The sequence below is a fragment of the Mirounga angustirostris genome, unplaced genomic scaffold (assembly GCF_029215605.1).
Source record: "Mirounga angustirostris isolate CCGP_5_RB_7025 unplaced genomic scaffold, mMirAng1.0.hap1 SCAF_1, whole genome shotgun sequence".
In the NCBI taxonomy this organism is placed as follows: Eukaryota; Metazoa; Chordata; class Mammalia; order Carnivora; family Phocidae; genus Mirounga; species Mirounga angustirostris.
Genome location: NW_026991709.1, coordinates 207,403,100 through 207,418,332, shown reverse-complemented (window position 1 = coordinate 207,418,332; position 15,233 = coordinate 207,403,100).

Here is a 15,233-nt window from a genome sequence, read left to right as displayed (position 1 = left end):
GGAGGGGGTTAGGGATAGCATAAGCCTCCAAGAAATTTTGGAAGTAAGGTTTCCAGGACCTTGAGTTGAGGGTGCTAAGAGAGCAGAAGGCTAGCTGAGGACAAAGCACAGGCTGACACCCCACCCCTGCTCCACCTCCCTCCTCCCCCCACCTCCTGGGTGGGATATGTGTGACATTCCTCCAGGAAACTCCCAACTGTCTTAATGTTAATGCCTTACTAGAGGGAAAAACAACCTTAACTTGACAGTGGCAAGGCCTCCAGTGTCTTGTAGGTCCTCTTTAGCATATGAAAGTTCTTTGGAAAACCTCCCTTTTCCCCTACCCCCAACTCCCAAGTATATAATCAGCCACCCCCTCACAACCCAGGGTCAGCAGCTCTGCCCAAGGGTCCTGTCCCCATGCTTTAAATAAAACCACCATTTTGCACCAAAGACTTCTCAAGAATTCTTTCTTGGCCTTCAGACCTCACCCCACCAAACCTCACCTACATTCCAAAACTATATCAAGGGGGCTAGCTATTGTTAGGAAAAGGTCATTTATTACTGTCTAATAAACCCTTAGTCATGAGACCCTTCAGATACATATATCAATCATGGGTCATATGCTTGGGGGTTGATTGCCAGCACGTATCTTGGGAGGTAGAGATGAAGTTTCCAAAGGAATTTCTTTTTTAAGATTTTATATTTATTGGGGCACCTGGGTGGCTCAGTCGTTAAACATCTGCCTTCAGCCCAGGTCGTGATCCTGGGGTCCTGGGATCGAGCCCCGCATCAGGCTCCCTGCTCAGCGGGAAGCCTGCTTCTCCCTCTCCCACTCCCCCTGCTTGTGTTCCCTCTCTCGCTGTGTCTCTCGCTGTCAAATAAATAAAATCTTAAAAAATAAATAAATAAATAAAAATAAAGGTTTTATATTTATTATTTGAGAGAGAATGAGGGAAAGAGAGCACAAGCCAGGGAAGGGGCAGAGGGAGAGGGAGGAGCAGACTATCTGCTGAGCAGGGAGCCCGATGTGGGATTGATTCCAGGACCCTGGGATCATGACCTGAGCTGAAGGCAGACACTTACCCGACTGAGCCACCCAGGCACCTTCCAAAGGAAATTTTTTTTTTTTTAAGATTTTATTTATTTATTTGACAGAGAGACACAGTGAGAGAGGGAACACAAACAGGGGGAGTGGGAGAGGGAGAAGCAGGCTTCCCGCAGAGCAGGGAGCCCAATGCGGGGCTCAATCCCAGGACCCTGGGATAAGGACCTGAGCTGAAGGCAGTCACTTAACGACTGAGCCACCCAGTGAGGAAATTTAATAATTTTTCTTTTGCCTTTGTTTCCCTCATCTGATCTTTTTTTTTTTTTTAAAGATTTTATTTATTATTTGACAGAGAGAGAATGAGAGAGAGCAAGCACATGAGACGGGGGAGGGTCAGAGGGAGAAGCAGACTCCCTGCCGAGCAGGGAGCCTGATGCGGGACTCGATCCAGGGACTCCAGGATCATGACCTGAGCCGAAGGCAGTTGCTTAACCAACTAAGCCACCCAGGCGCCCTCCCTCATCTGATCTTAAGCCCTATCACAAACACAGCTAAAAAGAAACCACAGGCCCCTGATGTAATTACATAGGTTAAGGCCCCAAGTCAATAAACTAAAACTTAACACCCAACTTACATGCAGTTTCAACCCCCAACCCCCATATAACCTTTTAATCAGTCAACATGGAATTTCCTGGGCAGTACTAGGAAGTTCATTGATACACCCCCTTGTCCTCCCCTTAGGAAGGTGGCCTTGTCTAAACAATGCATTCCTTGCTAATTAATTCCTTTCTTTGCCTTTAACAACTTTCATTTTACTCAGCAGAACTCCCCTCTACTTGCTAGTTGGGATGCTGCCAGTCATGAATCATTTAATAAAGCCAGTTAGATCTTCAATTTACTCATTTTGATGTGGGAAACAAAGGCATAAAGAAATGTAGATAAAATTAAATGTCCTTATAACCTGCAACCCATTGACAAATGCTTGAGGTAGGCAGATTATAACATTCCTCCAGGAAGCTCCCAACTGTCCTAATGTTAATGCCTTACTAGAGGGAAAAACAACCTTAGTTTGACAACAGTGAGGCCTTCAGTATGCTGTAAGTCTTTTTTTTTTTTTTTTTTTTCTTGTCAGAGAAAGGGAGAGCACAATCAGGAGGAGGGGGCAGAGGGAGAAGCAGGCTCCCCATGAGCGGGGCCCTGGGATCATGACCTGAGCCAAAGGCAGATGCTCAACCAACTGAGCCAGCCACGCGGCCCCTGGCCTGGGTTTTCAGTGGGGTTGGGGAGTGGAGAAAGGGCAAGAATTCTAAACACAGGCAGGGGCTTTTCGGGTTGGAATCTCCTACCAGCTCTAGAGAGACTACCCAGGCTTTTTCTTTAGCGCACCTAGCAGGGAACACAAGGGGCAGAGGGCAGGATGAGGCTTAAGCTCTCAGCACTCAAACATCCAAAAATGTGGAGCCTCAAGACTTACTGCAAGAACAAACATAGCAAAGAAAATATGCACTTGCAATGGCTTGTTTTATTTTTTTTCAATTGCTTGCTTTAATATTAAGAAACCCTCCTGAAGAACAAATAATCCAATCAAGAAATGGGCAGAAAACATGAACAGACATTTCTCCAAATGGCCAACAGACATATGAAAAAATGCTCAACATCACTCGGCATCAGGGAAATACAAATCAAAACCACAACGAGAAACCACTTCATACCAGTCAAATGGCTAAAATTAACAAGTCAGGAAACGACAAATGTTGGCGAGGATGCAGAGAAAGGGGAACCCTTCTACACTGTTGGTGGGAATGCAAGCTGGTACAGCCACTCTGGAAAACAGTATGGAGGTTCCTCAAAAAGTTGAAAATAGAGCTACCCTACGACCCAGCAATTGCACCACTAGGTATTTACCCCAAAGATACAAAGGTAGTGATCTGAAGGGGCACCTGCACCCCAATGTTTATAGCAGCAATGTCCACAGTAGCCAAACTATGGAAAGAGCCCAGATGTCCATCAACAGATGAATGGATAAAAAAGAGGTGGCGTAGGGTGCCTGGGTGGCTCAGTTGGTTAAGCGAATGCCTTTGGCTCAGGTCATGATCCCAGAGTCCCTGAATCAAGTCCCGCATGGGGCTCCCTGCTCAGCAGGGAGTCTGCTTCTCCCTCTGACCATACCCCCTTCTTATGCGCTCTCTCTCAAATAAATAAAATAAAATCTAACAACAACAAAAAAAGATGTGGTATAGATATACAATGGAATATTACTCAGCCATCAAAAAATATGAAATCTTGCCATTTGCATGACATGGATGGAACTAGAGGATATTATGCTAAGCAAAATAAGTCAATTAGAGAAATACAATTATCATATGATTTCACTCGTGGAATTTAAGAAATAAAACAGAGGAGCATAGGAGAAGGGAGGGGAAAATAAAACAAGATGAAATCAGAGAGGGAGACAAACCATAAGAGACTTTTTTTTTCTTTTTTCCAGAGGAGACTCTTAATCATTGGAAACAAACTGAGGGCTGCTGGAGGGGAGGTGATTGGGGGGAGGGGGTAACTGGGTGATGGGCATTAAGGAGGGCACAGGATGTAATGAGCACTGGGTGTTATATAAACTGATGAATCACTGAACTCTACCTCTGAAACTAATAACACATTATATATTAATTCATTGAGTTTAAATTAAAAAAAAAAAAGGAACCCTAACAGGAGGCTCAAAAAATGATCAAAACTATTATTTGGGATGGCTAGGTTAACAGTGCTGGAGGGGTCCAGGATTTATGAGCACTAAGTCTTAAGTTAGACTTCTTATCTTACAGATTTATTTAAAATAAAGGTATATTATATTCTTTAACTTTTATACATAAGAAGCTATTCTAAGTGGCGCCTGAGTGGCTCAGTCAGTTAAGTTTCCCACTCTTGATTTCAGCTCAGGTCAAGATCCTGCGATCATGGATCAAGCCCCAGGATCCAGCTGCATGACGGACTCCACGCTCAGTGCTTCGGCTCCAGATTCTCTCTCTCCCTCTGCGCCCCCCCTCCCCTCTCTCTCTAATAAATAAATAAAATCTTTTTTAAAAAGCCATTCTAAGATTTAATTCCTTATAACACTAACAGATACAAAAGTGTAAATCATACAAAAGGAAAATTCTCAAGTCTCTTTCTCCCGCCTCAGTCCTCAAGTCTCTTTCTTTCTTTTTTTTTTTTTTTTAGATTTTATTTATTTATTTGACAGAGAGAGACACAGCGAGAGAGGGAACACAAGCAGGGTGAATGGGAGAGGGAGAAGCAGGCTTCCCGCATAGCAGGGAGCCCAATGCGGGGCTCGATCCCAGGACCCTGAGATCATGACCTGAGCCGAAGGCAGACGCTTAACGACTGAGCCACCCAGGTGCCCCCTCAAGTCTCTTTCTAACACCACACAGGGCATTGTATTTTGTCCTTCCCCTAAATCACTACTCGGGATATTTTCTATTTTCAGGAATAAGTAGCATATTCTAATCCTTTAGGGGTTTGAATTTAGCTTCTAAGCATTGGATTTCCAAAGATTTACGTAAGTTTTCGGTAGTTTTCCTCACATCAATTAAAATAGGAATTCAGGGGCCCCTGAGTGGCTCAGTAAGTTGAGCATCTGACTTTGTCTCAGGTCATGATCTCAGGGTCCTGGGACTGAGCCCCGCCAAGGGGCTCCTCACTCAGCGGGAAGTCTGCTTCTCCCTCTCCCTCTGTCCCTGACCCCACTTTTGTGTGTGTGTGTGTGTGTGTGTGTGTGAGCGCACACGCTCTCTCTCTCAAGTAAAATAAAAATTTAAAAAATAGGAATTCAATTGTTTTAGCCTGTTGAATGTCAGTGTTCTCTAGGGACACATACAAACAAAAGCTGATCCAAAAATAAAAATGACCTGAGAACTTAAATGAATGCATCTCACATCTCACATAAATTCTATTTGGTTCCATAATTTTCTAGCTTTGCCCACACCATCTCTCTCGGTCAACTTACAGTTTAGCAGCCCAAGTGCTGAGGGAAACCAGAGCCAAAGGGCTGCACTATTCAATCAATAAAGGAATCCAAAGGAAAGAAACAGTGGACTCAGCACAGATGAGCAGCGTGCTTCCCCCAGGAAGAAAAGCCACATTCAGAAGGTTCCACATTCTAGACTCTCCGGTGGGGACAGCAGCCCTGGAGTGGGTCAGTCCCTGGTGAGGGAGGGTAGGGGCACCTGAGCAGCCACGGGAATGAACCCTGGGAGCCCCACACACCGTCCCCTCCCCAGGGCATAAGGGAACCGCTCCCTTCCTCAGGCTTCCATTCTCCCGGGTGAGGAAACTCTCAGCAGGATTCAGTTCAAGGTTCTGCCCCAAATAACCTCCCCAGTCACTGACCCTAATCCAGAACAAAGAACTTGACTTTCACAGACTTTCTCAATGCAATTTACACTGAGGTGCACCTATATTATGAAGAACTCCAATTTATGTCTAGAAAAGGCCCAAGGGAACAACAGTTACAGCCTCATAAAGGTTGCCATTGCCCCTTTGCCTGAACACACCCACCTTCACATGTGCGTCCCCAGATTTGCTGGCTTCTGTAACTTCCCTCAGCATAAAGAGCTCCTTCCATGCTGGGTATGAGTAGGGAGGACTCCAGCAGAGGGAGGCTCCCCAAGACCAAGTAGGCCTTCAACTACTTCCCTTTTCAAGCTCAAGGGGAAGCCTCGTCTTAGAAACACTGACCTCAGGCCTCTACTTCCCCCTGGAGGTGCTTTGGACCACCACTGATATTTTAAGTGACACAAACTCATTGTTTGAACAATCCAGCAAAATTACTCAAACCTGGTGTTTATATAAGGAGGGCAGAAAATTGTAAGGCACTCTGACTGCTCAATATGACCCACAAGTAATTATTGGATTCAAAAAAAGATTAAGGGCACCTGGGTGGCTCAGTCGGTTAAGCGTCTGATTTAGGCTCAGGTCAGGATGTCAGGGTCCTGGGACTGGGCCCCATGTAGGGCTCCCCGCTCAGCAGGGAGTCTGTCCCTCTCTGCTCCTCTCCCTGCTTGTGCTCTCTCCCTCTCTCTCTCTCAAATAAATAAATAAAATATTTAAAAACAAACAAAAAATTGAATGAAAAATGTTAATTATTACTTCCAGGCCAAGAAAGAGCTTTATAAATTCTTAATTATACTTGAACACTTCTGGTCTGCACATCTAAGCCCCGGAAATCCCTTTGAACAAACCAAACTAAAAGAACAGATTTAAGAATGTTACTACGCATGCTGTGAGGGAAAAAGGGGAACAAGAATTTTTAGGGTGCCTGGGTGGCTCAGTTGGTTAAGCAACTGCCTTCAGCTCAGGTCGTGATCCTGGAGTCCCAGGATCGAGTCCCACATCAGGCTCCCCGCTCAGTGGGGAGTCTGCTTCTCCCTCTGACCCTCTCCCCTCTCATGCTCTCTCTCACTCTCTCTCTCAAATAAATAAATAAAATCTTTAAAAAAAAAAAAGAATTTTTAATACAAGCAGAGGCACCTGGCCGGTTCAGCCTGGGGGGCATGCATCTCTTCATCTTGGGGCTCTGAGTTCAAGCCCCACATTGGATGTAGAACTTACATAAAATAAACAAATAAGGCCTATTTTTAAAAGACTTTATTTGACAGAGAGAGGGAGATAGTAACAGAGGGAACACAAGCAGGGGGAGCAGTAAGCAGAGGGAGAGGGAGAAGCAGGCTTCTTGCCCAGCAAGGAGCCCTATGTGAGGCTCGATTCCAGGACCCTGGGATCATGACCTGAGCCAAAGGCAGACACTAAACCACCTGAGCCACCCAGGCGCCCCAAATAAGGCCTATTAAAAAAAACCCAAAAAACTAAAAAATAAATGGTTAAAATTATATTTTAATCATTTTTTAAATTTTTTAAATTTTTTTTAATTTTGGGGGACCCCTGGGTGGATCAGTTGGTTAAGCGTCTACCTTTGGCTAACGTCATGATCCCAGGGTCCTAGGATGGAGCCCAGCCCCGCACTGGGTTCCTTGCTTGGCAGGGAGCCTGCTTCTCCCTCAGCCTGCCGCTGTCCCCACTCCTGCTCTCTCTCTGACAAATAAATAAATAAAATCTTTTAAAAAATAATTTTTATTTTTTTAAAGGTTTATTTGAGAGAGAGAAAGAGCATGTGCAGGGGGAGGGGCAGAGGGAGAGATTCCTGAAGCCACGCCCCACTGAGCCGGGAGCTGGTGGGGGCGCTCCAGCTCACAACCCTGAGATCACTACCTTAGCCGAAACGAAGAGTCGGCTGCTTAACCCATTGAACCACCCGGGCGCCTGCACTCAGTAAAGATCCTGGGAGGAAAAGCACAAGAATTTCACAAACGTAGTTCCAAATAGTTATTCTTTGGTTTCTTCCGATGTAAATATCCACAAACAAAAAATAAACCATTTAAAATGAGCTATCCAGGGCACCTGGGTGGCTCAGTTGGTTAAGCGACTGCTTTCGGCTCAGGTCATGATCCTGGAGTCCCTGGATCGAGTCCCGCATCGGGCTCCCTGCTCGGCAGGGAGCCTGCTTCTCCCTCTGACCCTCCCCCCTCTCATGTGCTCTCTCTCATTCTCTCTGTCTCAAATAAATAAATAAAATCTTTAATAAATAAATAAATAAATAAATAAAATGAGCTATCCAGGGGGGCACCTGGGTGACTCAATCGCTAAGCGTCTGCCTTCTGCCCGGGTCATGATCCCGGCGTCTCAGGATCGAGCTCCGCATCGGGCTCCCTGCTCAGCCGGGAGCCTGCTTCTCCCTCTCCCCCTGCTTATGTTCCCTCTCTCGCTGTGTCTCTCTCTGTCAAATAAATAAAACCTTTAAAATAAAATAAAATGAGCCATCCATTCACTGTGGGGAAATGATGAACAATTAAAATACTGGGACTGTTAGAACTGCACCACGGAGAACAAACAGTTGGTAATGATGCTGTGAATGAAAGATGGTAATCTGGCACTTCGGCAGGCGGGAGGTAATTGAAGTCCAGGCATTTACTCCCAGCCGTAAGGAGGGCTCGGCTAGCAAAACAGGGTTGTGGATTTCAGACCTTGCTTCCCAAACATCTGGAACGTTCAGGAGGAAACAGGCCCCCGGTGGGGACAAAGGAGAGCTTGGGGACCCCACAGACCACAACGCCTCCCATGCACAAACGACAACGAGTCACGACGGTCCCCTGACGACCCTCCCCGCGGTCACCGCTCAATCGGAGGAGACGCGGCTGCGGGCGCAGAGCTGCCCTGAGGATCCGGGGCCGAAGTGGGGGTGCGCCGGAACGAGGTCCCCGCAGGCACGCCACGCGACGTAAGGGATTCAGGTCCGAGCGGCGCAACCGGGGCCTCGGGTCCGCAGACTCCGGAGAAGACACCGGGGAGATTAGTCCGACCACCGCGGGATCGCTCCTGCGGCTAGTGACACGTTCTACCCCGTCACCAGACACCACGGGTGCACTCACCATTTGTACATTTCCTGCGCTACCCAATGGCCTCCAAGTCCCGCGAACATACACACCAAAGCGGAACAGAAACAAGACAAGGGCAATGTGGCCCCTAAAAGCAGGTGACCTGGGATACCCAGAGAAGCTGGAAAGAGCAGGGACCCGCGCCGCGGTTGCGCAGCAACACCCCACCCACCGACCAGCCGACGCTCCTGATTGGACAGCTCACAAGGCCTCGCCCCCTCACGCCTGAGTGACAGCAGGGCGGGGGTTCGGTACCCGAGCTTAACCCGGCCAGAAGGCGTCCTGTCCAGGAACACGTGCGCTGTAACTTAGGGCTGCCAGGACACTCCTAAAAGTCTGACGCTTCTTTGCAAACACACTTAAAAGTCACTTCTCTAGGCGCAATAATTAGGCTAGCTCTGAAACCCTGCATGAGGGTTCATGAGCTAGCGTTCATGAGGTTGAAACTTGCAGGAAATTTAAAGCTTGTCTTGGAGACTTTTAGCCCTTATCAGCTGTTGTGTCTCTTCAGACCTCAGTAAAATCCACCAGCTATCTCTGCAAAAGTAGGGCTCAAGGTAAACTAATATAGTTCCGGCCTAGGAATAGGCAAGGTCCTACATTCCTTTACCAACTAACCCAGCCTAAGACCCCATCCAGTTTATACCGGCTCTCAGAGCATGGCCAAAGCGCCTCCTCCTCGTCCTAAGACAACTTCTTGATCTCAGGAGCAGAATTCCTGGTGCTGTCTCCACCTTAACGTGAAGAGTATTACCTATATTAGTTCAATGCGCATGCTCCATCTTTCCTCATGCATAATCTTAAATTTCCCCACCCTTTTCATCGAAATGTATATTATCACACCCCTGATTATTAAACATACACACAAAAACTTGTTTTCTCCCTCTTCAGAGAGGTGAACTAGAGGCTTTTCTTCATGTCTCTTCCTTTGGCTGCAAATCAAGTAATTTTTCCTTGCCGCAAACCTATTGTCTCAGCAATTAGCTTTGTTGTGCATCCGGGAGACAGCTCCATTTTGTTCTTTGATTCTTGACAACTGGACTCTGTCATGATTTTGCCCAAAAAGCTCACAAGCACAGTACCAGGGATGCAATAGGTGGGCATCCTTCCAGAACTTCAAAGTCAGAAAAACAACACTGGAACCAAAACAAACCAGAACTTAAGAAGAAGTATTTAGGGGCACCTGGGTGGCTCAGTTGGTTAAGCAACTACCTTCGGCTCAGGTCATGATCCTGGAGTCCCGGGATGGAGTCCCGCATCGGGCTCCCTGCTCAGCGGGGAGTCTGCTTCTCCCTCTGACCCTCCCCCCTCTCATGCCTTATCTCATTCTCTAATAAATAAAATCTTAAAAAAAAAATAAAAAGAAGAGGTATTTAGAATGGTTAAATTTAGAAAAAAAAATTTTTTTTTAAGATTTTTTAAGAGTGAGTGAGTGTACAAGCAGGGGGAGGGGCAGACGGCGAAGCGACTCCCCACTGAGCAGAGAGCCCCACGTGGGGCTCAATCCCAGGACCCAGGATCATGACCCAAGCCAAAGGCAGACACTTAACCGACTGAGCCACCCAGGTGCCCCTAGAAAATGTTTCTGACATGAAAACGCAGATACCATGTGCAAATATGAGCAGGGGCTCTTTCTCACCGGTGATCCAATCATTCCGCATGGTCATGATCCATTCCTTTCTTGTGATTACACCAGTTAATCCCATCTATAATGAGACTTCCCAGAAAACTGGGTTTCATCAAAATAACAATCCCACTGATAGGTGAGTCTAGGATACTAGGGAGTAGTCTTCATTCTGACAATGATGGAATCACTCTGTGAGAGATCACTACCTCTCAATTCTCTAAAGTGGTCACGTTAAGATCATCTGAGTCAAACTGAGCCACCTAAATCCTCCTAGACTGCAGCAATATCTCCACCATGCCCAGGGATTAAAAGCATCCCTGGAGCCATCTATCAGGTGGCAACCGAGGGGCAGAGGTAAAGAATCATAACTGATCTCAATGAAGAGAGACAAGGCAGGCCAGTTTTCAGCCAGTGTTCCTCCCACAAAGGGGACACTGCAGGCAGTAACATCATCAGCCAGTCACCCAGACAACAGAAGAAAAGTTCTTATATTCAGCCTCAAGAATCAGGAGATGGAGAAGATACTTCCATTTCAGTATGTTTTTCATCGTTCCTTTCAGATTTGGAAAACAATAGTTTGGGAGCTGGTTTCCAGGAAATCACCGATTTCCTAAAGTCAGGAACACCTCTGGTTTTTGTTTTTTGGTTTTATCTCCTAACTCATCTCAACCTCATATAAAACATACTAAGAATGTGCATTCACCAAAGAAGATGCGTAAGTCTGGCTCCCCTCTCTCATTAACCATTCAGCATCAGGAAGATGGTGCTGAAAAAGCTACATTTCACCTCTGCATTTCCCTGCCCTACTTTCATTGGCACCCATGGGAACTGTACAGTTCCAGTAGTGACCCCATCTGGACAGAAAATGCTGATGTGCTTCCTGCACAAATAGCCATGAATTATTCTTCTTAGAGTGCCTGGGTGGCTTAGTTGGTTAAGCATCTGACTCTTGAATTCGGCTCAGGTCTTGATCTCAGGGTCGTGAGTTCAAGCCACGTATTGGGCTCCAGGCTTGGTGTGGAGCCTACTTAAAAACAAAAAATATATACACAATGAATTGTTCTGCTCAGGTAACAACAGGGACAGTCTGGTCCTATCCTGAGGTCACATCACGGTGCTCTCAAAGGCCCTTTTATCCTTTTATCACTGTGATTGGCATACTAGACATGTTATCTTGAGGCTGTGTTTGGTAAGAGCAGGTGGTTGTTGTTGACATCTAATCATGGCAACATGAGGGCCATAATGTACTCAAGAATGTTGGTGCATCCACCTGCACTGAGGAAAGCCTGTGAAAACTCAAGACCCAGTCTACAAAATGGTCTCCTAAGCCAAAGAAAGAGCTCCACTTACAGTACTCAGGGTATTCTTTGTACATATGGAGATATTTTTCCCATGAGGTTGAACTATGCCCCGAATGCAATGAGTTAACCAAGGTTCAAGAAGTTGCTCTCAGCTCTGAATGAAAGACAAGGTAGCAACCGATCCTTCTTGTGGTGAAAAGCATGAACTATCTTTAAATGGAAGGACATCAAGATACAGGTTTGTGTTTTGGGGTGCGTGGCTCAGTTGGTATGTAGCCGACTTGATTTCAGCTCAGGTCATGATCTTAGGGTCCTGGGATCAAGCCCTGGGTCAGGCTCTGTGCTCAAAAGGGAGTTGGCTTGAGGATTCTCTCCCCCTCTCCTTCTGCCCCTCCAGGCTACCCCCACCTGTGCTCTTTTTAAATAATATTTTATTTATTTGACAGAGAGAGACAGAGAGAACTTAAGCAGAAGGAGTGGCAGAGGGAAAGGGAGAAACAGACTCCCCACCAAGCAGGGAGCAGGGATCCTGACACAGGGCTTGATCCAAGACCCTGGGATCATGACCTGAGCCAAAGTCAGACACTTAACCACCTGAGCCACCCAGGAACCCCTCTCTAAAATAAATCAATCTTAAAAAAAAAGGGGGGGGGCACCTGGGTGTCTCAGTTGTTAAGCATCTGCCTTCGGCTCAGGTCATGATCCAGGGTCCTGGGATCGAGCCCCGCATCGGGCTCCTTGCTCAGTGGGGAGCCTGCTTCTCCCTCTCCCTCTGCTTGCCACTCCCCCTGCTTGTGCTCTCTGTCAAATAAATAATAAATAAAATCTTAAAAAAAAAAAAAACCTTTAAAGTTAAGCCTTCTGAGGATCCAAATTTCTTATGTTCCCCAGACTAAAGGTGAATTGCAAGCCATAGCTAAAGTATTTCCTAAAATGACTGAGGGCCCTGAGAGGTTTGCTGAAGAGTTTGACATAGTCATTCAACCTTACCAACCTGGTTTCCCAGATTTACACCAGTCCACATGCTTCATGAGGGCCAGGCCAGACAATGGATAAAACTACCAGAAGAGAACCTCCTGAGAAGGATCTAGAGAAACAAACCCCTATATTTTAGCAAAATGCCAGAACTCTCACTGGAAATCTCCACTAGGCAAATACAGCAGCTTTCCTAATCCTGTTGATTGAAACAAAACTGAAGCTTGCACACAAAAATCTGATGAACCTGTTCATTACCATTAGTCCATTCCAAATTCTCTTTTAAAAAAATACCTGGTCTTGGGGCACCTGGGTGACTCAGTCAGTTGGGCATCTGACTTTTTTTTTTTTTTTAAGATTTATTTATTAGAGAGAATGAATTGGGGAGGGGCAGAGGGAGAGGGAGAAGCAGACTCCCCACTGAGCAGGAAGCCTGCCATGGGGCTCCATCTCACAACCCTGGGATCATGACCTGAGCCAAAGGCAGCCACTTAACCGACTGAGCCACCCAGGAGCCCCAGCATCTGACTCCTGATTTAGGCTCAGGTCATGATCTCAGGGTTGTGAGATCGAGCCCCGCATTGGTCCCTGCACTGGACGTGGAGCCTGCTAAAGATTATCTCCCTCCACCCCTCCCCCACACACGTGCACAAACTCTCTAAAAGTCCTGATCTTTATGTTGAATCCAGGGTAGCACTTAGCTCTGTGTTTATCAACCAGGATCTTTCTCCTTTACTTAAAAGGACCACAAGGGAATGGGAAACTATGTCAACCCCAGATCTGAGAAATCAGCACACTTACTACCTACTCACCTACAAGGAAGACCGTAAAATTCTCAATGGTCAAGTCCAGCAAATGAAGGCCCCTAAACAGAACCAAAAACCTTCTAGTTTCTGCAATTATTGCAAAGAGCCCAGTCACTGGAAAAAAGATCGTTACAAATGTAAGTGCTCCGGGTGCTCCCAGGCCACTAGTCAGTCTTTCCAGTGCACTCCAAATTCCCTGTGACGGGACTCTGAGAAGTTATCAAAGCTCTTCCCAATCACTTCTCCTAAGTGCCTTGGAAAACTCTCTCTCCAGATCCTGGGACAATGGAGCTATGCTCTCGTACCCAAGCCTGCTGCTATAAAGCAGCCCCTGCCTCAGAGTGCTAAAACAAGGCCAACAGGGTATCTAATAAACCTCAACAGGCTCCTGTCTCTGAGAGATGCACACCCTTTCCTCCTGAGTTCCTTGCTCCCATTTGTATATTGTGCCAAGATTTCGTAAAAGGAAAAAGTATCACCTGGACTTTCTTCCTCCCAGATGGGGAAATAATTCCAGAGCTTGACTATAGTAATCAAAAACAGCTAAACTGCTGAATTATATGACCTTTAAGCACCTTTTATTTGCTCCCTCTCTGAAGGCACCAGAGCTGAGTCTGGAGACAATGATGACTGGTCCCTATTGGAACTGCTACCATTGTTTTTATGGGCACATCTTCAACTGATATTGGTAGAATCCACAGTACCATCAAAATCCAGACAGATCCCTCGAAACCTCTCCCCAAAATTAATCAATACCCTATAAATAAAGAAGCCCTTCAAGGCATCAAGCCCAAAACAATCGCCAAGGCCCAGGGCCTCATCATCCCCTGCACCAGGTTCCTGTACTATTTCTACTTGGTGATACAGATAGCCAGTATCTTTTTTACTTTCACTTGAGAACTGAAATACACCTGGACAGTCATGCCTCAGGTTTCAGTTCTTCTTAACCTTTCACAAACCTTATAAGCTGATTCGGAGGATATAGTTTTCTGCAGGCTCTTACTTTCTTAGCTGCTCTGCTTCCCTTTCACAGGAGAGACAGCATGCATCCGTCATAACTTTTGGCCTTCAGGGTGCCTGGGTGGCTCAGGTCATGATCCCAGATCAAGACCTGCATTTGCCTCCCTGCTCAGCGAGGAGTCGGCCCCCCCCCTCTGCTCTTCCCCCAGCTTGTGCGCACACGCGTCTCTCTCTAAAATAAATAAAACTTTACAAACACTTTTGGCCTTCAAGAGACAAAGACTCCCCAAAACCTTGCAGTTTGCTCATTCAAGTTTGATATTTAGGGCATCTGATATTTATTTTTTTTAGGATTTTATTTATTTATTTGACAGAGACAGACAGAGCAGGAACACAAACAGGGGGAGTGGGAGAGGGGAGAAGCAGGCTTCCCGCAGAGCAGGGAACCCAATGCAGAGCAGGGAACCCAATGCGGGGCTCCTGGGATCATGACCTGAGCCAAAGGCAGACGCTTAACAACTGAGCCACCCAGATGCCCCTAGGGCATCTGATATTTAGGGCAAGGACTACTTTTGGATCCAAACAAAATCCCTCATGACTGCTTAATGCTGACAAATTACCTTTTGACTCCCCATGGAAATGTACACCAAACTCCTCTAACTAATGCAGATTTTTTATGGTTTACTGATGGTTCCTATTTCAAAGATGAAAACCACTGTGCTGGGTATGCTATTACAACTCCTTCTGAAGTCCCTGAGGCAGCACCTTTATTTCAGCCAAATAGGCTGCGTTAGGTAAGCCTATACACCAATTTATACATTATCCAAGGGCAAAAGCACAAACACTTGCACTGATAGTCAATATGCCCTTGGGGTAGCTCATGACCTCACACTATTATGAAAACAAGGTGTCCTTCCCTCCAATAAAAAGCAAAATTAAAAATGTCTCGTATGTTCAAAATTTATTAAATGTCACATATTAACCAGATGCTCTGGCTATTATTAACGTTCCCAGGCATTCCAGATTCAATTCCCTGGATGCCAAAGGAAAGCA